Here is a 7,415-nt window from a genome sequence, read left to right on the forward strand (position 1 = left end):
AAAGTTGTTGGTAGCCCTCTTTTAATGACAGCAAAAGCCATGGTCACAGAAGTGAGTTTTTTTCACAGACACACAAGAAACAGGCCAAAGCTCATAGGGCTTGAAATTACCATTTGAGTTAACATGCAGGCATCAGAATGCTGGCAGCAGGCTCCTCTTATACCCTTAGGTTGATTTAACTATTTGCCTGCAGCTGTGAGCAATCAGATGTAGGTGAGGTCATCACAGGATCTCACCGATGCTATCTGGTGGAATACTGAAAACGCAAAAACTGTAACAAAAAAATACTGAATGTATTCTCAAACCGGGCTGCTCAGTGGCGCAGTGGGTAGCACTGCTGTATTGCAGCAATAAGGTTCTGGGTTTGATTCCTGGCCTGGGGTCTTTCTCCATGGAGTTGGCATGTTCTCCCTGAGCATGCGTGGGTTCTCTCTGAGTACTCAGGCTTCCTCCCACAGTCCAAAACCATGACTGTTAAGTTTATTGGCTTCTCTAAATTATTTGAGTGTGTGAGTGAATGGTTGTTTGTCTCTGTGATGGACTGGTGACCTGTCCAGGGTCTACCCCGCCTCTCTCCTGTTGGCAGCTGGAAATAGGCGCCAGCACCCCTCGTGACCCCACTTGGGATTAAGCATGTAAAGAAAATGGATGAATGTTTACCCCAACAGCATCAGGCTTTTGTACTTTTAGGTGAATCAGGACATCCTGCTATATCAATTTAATTGTCCCCCTATTGTTGCAATTGACCATAGAATAATTAGAGGTGAGTATTGGCATGGGTGTTTTGATATATGTGTCACTATCCTTGGCAACAATATTATATTATGACAATATTGCAATACCACTATATATTGCAATATTTTTCCAGCTATCAAAATTAAATGTATAAATAAAAAAGCGTTGTGAATGCTCTTGAGAAGATATTGATCATTCAGTTATTTTTGTATCCATGTTGTTTGTTGTGAGTCACTCCACGTCTTCCACTGTGACTGCCTCAACTATAGATATGGCACTGCACTGCACTGCACAGCAAAAGGGCTCCACGGCAGAGGAAGCCCTGTATCCTTCATTGTTTTAGGTAAATATGTTTACTTTTCTAAAATTGATATTAGGAACTGATGGATCAACATTATACAGGGCAGCCGAAAAGCATGATATATCACCAAAACAATCTTTTCCCACACCTGTAAGAATAAAACACGGTACAAACATATTGATATGTTTTATTATGAATTTCTGAACAGGTCCACTCTAATCTTTCAGGCTTGAAATCTGAAAAGAAAAAATTGTAATTTCATGAGTCACTAAATGGCTTTAAAGAGCAATTACTTTGAGCCAAAACATAGATATATGTAATAATCCTGCACAGCAAGTCCTGATTTTCTCTCAGTTACGTTACTACCCTGTGGGATACATTTTTTCTTTTTTGAGTTTTTACAGCACTAGTGGCTCGTTTTTCTGACAGTAGGCTGACAGGAAAGGAGGTGAGACATGCAGCAAAGGACCACAGGCCATATTCGAACCCGGGTCGGCCGTGTCGAGGACTAAGGCCTCCGTACATGGGGCGTGCACTGCACCACCTGCACACCCATCAATGAGGTATTTTTGAATTCAGTTAAACATGATTGCATTTATTAGCAAATAAAATTAGCAGACTTTTGATGTAAACTGTTGTGTTTTTTTCCCTGAGCATGGAGTCTTTAATGTACTGGACCAAATGGATGGTTTAAGGCTGTAGCTGCACTAATGGGTTTATATTTAGCTGGCTGCCTCCTGAAGATGCTCATAGTGTTCCATTAGAGAAAAAGGGACACACACCTGAAACTTCTATATCGCCTCTGACATCAACAAAAGCTTTTATCTTTGTTGCTCCAAAATGTCTTGACATTTAGGAAAAAGGATTATCAGACTTTTCAGGTACTTAAACAGTTGAGCTATTGGATGTGAGTTCTGATTAATTGTCCATTAGCAGGTGTGAAGCCTTTTTTCTGTCAAAGCTTTATATTTTTTTAGCTTTTAAACTCTGTTTAGAGGAAGCTATGATTGAGAATAACGAGTTACATTGAGATGAACATGCATGTTTTTAGTTTTTTTTTTTTTTTTAACAGCTTGAGAGGATCATTAGATCCTTCCAGTCCAGATCAAACTGATGTTAATGTTGACCAACACCGCCTGCCCCTAACAATTTTATTTTCATTTTAATAATATTGACTAGAATGACTCTTAATTTGCCAGTTTTTTTATTTTTATTTTCAGTACTAATTTTCAAATAAGCAACAAATTATGCTCTTAGAAATAATAAATAAATATGTCTAAAGGACAAATAAAAAGAAATTCAGGTAGTATGTATTTAAAATATATATAAAGACTCATCAGAACAGTGGTTTTAATTAACAGATTTCAATTCTTCCTCAAAATCTTTTTTATAGTTGAATTTCAGTGTATTTCTACGTTACATTTTTTCATGGTTTTTTGGAGATCATAAGTGTACTGAAGTGGGTGGGAGATGTGGAGGACCTTAAATTAATTGTCCACTTTTGCAGAGTTTTTACGGACATCAGTGACAAAATGACTGGGAGTCGTACAGACGTCAGTGAGTTTGTGCTTATGTTTGCGTGTCCTTGGCTGAAAGGGTATAAAGCCAGGTGATCAGTCAGAAGAAAATAAGAGAAAATACAGAAATCTTTGGTGGAGAGAGCAACAGGAAGTCAAAGAGCTGAACGAGCTACGAGAAAAGGTAATATTTATTATTATTATATATTTTGTATCATAATTTGTAATAATAAAGTATAATAGTCAATAATGATTATGTCTTAATGGGCTTTTTAAGATTTCCACATTACTTTTCAGGAAAAGTTAAAGGCTAACCTAACCCTACAACATAGTCATAATAAGAGACTTTTATTTTGTCAATCTGTAACAGAAATCAGAGGAATGCGTCTCTTGTTGCCATTGGTGGTGATGGTAATGGTGAGCGTGGCCAGGGCGGCACTTGGTCGATGCTGGGAAAGCCCCAGCTGTCAGGAACTCAACTCTGAGAACAACACAATGGTAAATATGATATTACAGATTTGGTTCAGTGAAACCCAATGGCTGATGGCACCTTTGGGCCAATCAATCAAATTTATCCCCATTGTTACTATGATGTAAAGCATTCATATCATTACCAATATAATTGATAAGAGGAAAATTATTATTTAGTCAAGCGATTAATTATGACTGACTTAAAAAAATTGCAAGAGTGCTGATATAAACTGTATTATTCAATGGGTGCACAACAAAAAATACCTTCTAAAAAATAAGAAAAAAATATAGTGTTTTAAGTGAATAATTGCTTATTTTGAGCAAAATAATCTACCAGTGCAGCAAGCAAATGAGACTTGGTAAGATTTCTTAAAACAAGAACATAATATCCAAGTAGTAAGCATCCAAAAAAACTTAAATCAAGTAGAAAAAGCTATTTCTTCTTTTACTTGTTAAGATTTTTTCTCTTATTTTAAGCAATTTATTCTAATTTATTAGTCATTATTGCTTAGAATTAAATGTCCTCTAACCAATTATTGGTCAAAACAAGCATACAACAGGCTTAAAAACAAGGCAAATGTACTTGATACCAGTTCATTTAAAGGCTTAAAACTAGTCTGTTTTTCTTAGCTAGAATTAATTTCATTATTTAGGTGTAGTGAATGTATGGGAAAAATACACTTGACAAAAACTTCAAAACGTTTTTTTTATTAATATTTTAGCAAAAATGTCACAGAATTAAGCGAAAAATTGGGTCAGTTCTTAAAACAGGTTAATATGGATTGTCTTATGTCTTGAAACAAGTAAAAATGTACTCACAGTCTAAATGTTAACGCGAGTCAGTCCGCAATATGTGCTATTTTAAGAAAAAAGCTGCTCAGAATTAGTTTTATTATCTAGTTAGGATGAAAAAAATGAATTTTCTTAAAACAAGTCAAATAATCTTAACAATATTTAGTCTTACTAAGAAAATACATTGAAAAACAAGTGTAATAAGACCAAAATGCTGAATTCAAGTTTATTACACTTGTATAGATTTTCCTTTTTTGCAGTGTGTAACTTAAGATATGAAGAGTGGCATAGTGTTGGGTCCAGTTAATAGCTTTGTTAAGTCCATTTCTTGCCTGGATGCAAAAAAAAAAAGTAAGACCAGTGCAACCAAAAAGCTAAATGCAGGCTGAAAAAACCCCCAAAACACTCATAGTTCTCCATTTATGACTTTGGAAAATCTCACACATGTGTTTTAAACTTAAACACATGCTTTGCACGCTGAAGGAGTATGATTGATGACGCAGTAATGGTACAAAATAAAAGCAACACAGATGTTTCACAGTTAAGAGATTAACTGTTGTATTTAAAAAAAAATTAAGTGGATAATCTGTATAATTACAGAAAAACATCGACAAAATGTTTTGAGAAACATGGTAACTGCAATATTTGTTGAACATGTCTGATTAATGAACAGATATCCAGCCAGCTAATTGAGCAGGAAAGCCACCAAAAAAGATCAAGCTCAATGACCTTCACTATGTATACCCTGAGTCAGATCATGACACATGCTAAAGGCTTAATATGTTAACGAAAACCTGCTCATTTACTTCTTGGTCTAGATTTTATTTATTGAATGTAAATCTTTAGATGCAGTAGGGATAATCAGATTGGTGGTTGAATCTTTTAAGAGAAAAGTCAATGTTGCCCAACTGGGTTAACAAGCTCTAGCATGTGAAAACATAATTCAAAACAGTACAATAAGTTGCATAAAAAATGGGCTAAAAAAGCTGTAGAATCACAAACTTGGAGTTTTTAGGGTTTTTTAGAATTTCAAGGTGAAGGAAAGAACTGGAGGAGACTCAAAAGAAGTCCAAATGTAATTTATTAGTTTATTTTCATTCATTTATTACTTGTTTTTTTCGTTCTACCAATGTCTTTGTCCTGCAGGACTGTTTTCAGCTCTGTGGAATCGACCCTCATGAGTTGACCACCATCCTTGCCAGTGTTTACCCGCAGCCTTCTCTATCAGTCTCTCTTTCTCCTTCACCCAGTCCTCCCTCCTCCTCTCAAACCAAAGCCTCCTACTCCATGAAGCATTTTCGTTGGGGGAATCCTCTCAGGAGAAAATGCCGCCCACTAAAAATCTACACAGGCAAAAGTGTGGATGGGATCACTGTTTTCCCTGGAGAGCTGGGGAGGTTGGAGCTTTCCAGGGAACAAGCAGCAGCCGAGGATGAGGAGCAGGTAGCACAGGGAGAAGAGGAGCAACTCTCCAAGGAGCGTCATGATAATAAAGACATCCTGTACAAGATGAAGCATTTCCGTTGGAGCAGCCCTGCGGCAGACAAACGCTACGGGGGCTTCATGAAGAGCTGGAAGGAGCACAGCAAGAGGCCACTGATCACACTCTTCAGAAATGTCATCAAAGGAGAGTAGAAAAGAGCAAAGTAGAGTGAAATGAGAAAAGGAAGATGATCAGGAGGAATAAATGATTGGAACATAAAATGTTCATATTTTTGTCCTACAGCTCAATATGTAACAGAAATGTTTTCATAAAGTACATTTAGTTTGCAGTATGTCGCCTCTAAGAAATTGCTCTTTAAAGCTAAAAAAAAAGTGGTGATTCTTAATGCCAAAACCTTTTTCATTTTTTCCAGACTTATAGTAATAAAGGAATATATCAATTATCTAACTAAAAGTCACCAAGTTACTGAAGTAGCTTACTTTTCATTTATTTTGTGGTTTGGTTGAACAGAGAGCTTATAAACAGATGGCATCACCTCTAGTAAAGATACAGAAATGATTTTGTCTTATATTTCAGGACATCTGTGCAATTTTGTAAAACTTGAAAACATGATTGATATGGCTTAAATGTTTACAACAACCGCTTGTCATCCCTAATATGGGCAAAGGATGGCAGTATTGAGATTTACCTTGCAGCTTTATGTTTCCTTCATAGACTGCACGTAAAAGTTAGGGATGGAAACAAGAGCTGCACAAGTTAGTACTCATATTCTTACTGAAATAAAAGCGCACACCTGTCTTAAAATTACTTTGGTGAAAGGAAAAGTACTAACTAAACTCTTTTGCTTAAGTAAAGATAAAAATAGGTTCTACATTGTACTTGAGCACAAGAGAAGATAGATATTTTTGCCTTAAAGCATGCAAATAACTTCTTAAGTTCCTATTTTTTTAAACTGAAGTTTTATGCACAGAAAATAGATTAGTTTTACTCCACAGCTCACGGTGTTGGATGAGAGAACATGAAACATACTGACTTTCTCTATTTTTATATTAAAATTTCCGATCAGATAATATGGATCGAAATAAAGTCCAAAATTAGCAGCTCAATACTTCAGAGCTCTAATATTTACTACATTAAAGTTGAAATAGCATTCAAATTGATAGAAATTTACGTAGATTAAAATCGAATAAAGGAGCAAATGATAGGGAATGCCTTCTGTATCAGAATCTGCATCATCATCTGCAATGTTACCCAGCCCCCTGATTTCATGCACGTTTCTATCACAGTTTTTCTATAAACAAACTGTCTCTGGACATATTCTCATTTGCTCTCAATTTTCCCTCTGTTTTGTTGCAGCTGTCATGTCGGTATAAATATGTACAGAAGTAACACACCAGTTTTGAGAAAGTATGAGTAGAAAGTACAGATATTTGTGTTCAAATGTAGTGAATAAAAGTGAAAAGTCCCCAGAAAAATCAAATATTAAGGTTAAGTATAGATACTGCAAAAAACCCCGGCATCATTACAATAACTACAGTAGTTAGTCACACTTAGTTACCGGAGACCTCTGGTGGAAAAGTAGCCTGAGACAGGAATCCAAGGTGCAGTAAAATAATGAAATAATAAATAATAAATAAATAAATAAATAAATAAATAAATAAATAAATAAATAAATAAATAAATAAATACCTAAGCCTGTCAGGTTAGCTTTCAAGATTCTTACATCAGCTCCACCCTCCTAATCATGTACAGTCGCTATTAAAAGGGTCAGATGATGAAAAAAAGATGGTGGAGGCGAATTATGGTTTAGATTGTATTTCATAAAATTATTGTCGATGTTATAAAAATATAAAGAGAGTTGCAAGCAAAATTCATGTGACTTGTTTCTTTTTATATTATGTAAAACAGATGGAGAGATTGACACTCTTGCTCTGTTTATATATAAATGAAGTTCACACAATGTTTTTCACTTCCTTCTTTTGGACTAGAAACCGTGACAACGGACAATCATCTCTAATGAACTGAGGAAGCAGGCAGGTTTCAGGGTTAAACGAAAGATGTTAAGCATCATATGTCAGACAGATGTGTCATAGTTCAGATATGGTTAGTGATGAGGTGTTAGTATAAGTCAATATAGAAAAAGGCTCATATTTAA

The 7,415-nt window shown here is 35.5% G+C and overlaps 1 long non-coding RNA gene across 2 annotated transcripts; it reads left to right on the forward strand.

Moving 5' to 3' along the window:
* The first annotated feature begins 1,057 nt into the window (after positions 1 to 1,057).
* On the forward strand, positions 1,058 to 5,100 carry LOC119779910. Of its 2 annotated transcripts, XR_005280311.1 has the most exons (5): positions 1,058 to 1,078; positions 1,466 to 1,599; positions 2,544 to 2,737; positions 2,924 to 3,051; positions 4,963 to 5,100. It is a non-coding gene; the product is annotated as an uncharacterized LOC119779910 (long non-coding RNA). The 2 variants fall into 2 exon arrangements; XR_005280310.1 differs by lacking the exon at positions 1,058 to 1,078 and having other exon boundaries at positions 1,236 to 1,599.
* The last annotated feature ends 2,315 nt before the right edge of the window (positions 5,101 to 7,415 follow it).

The sequence above is a fragment of the Cyprinodon tularosa genome, unplaced genomic scaffold, assembly GCF_016077235.1.
Source record: "Cyprinodon tularosa strain WSP-4 unplaced genomic scaffold, ASM1607723v1 ctg153, whole genome shotgun sequence".
In the NCBI taxonomy this organism is placed as follows: domain Eukaryota; kingdom Metazoa; phylum Chordata; class Actinopteri; order Cyprinodontiformes; family Cyprinodontidae; genus Cyprinodon; species Cyprinodon tularosa.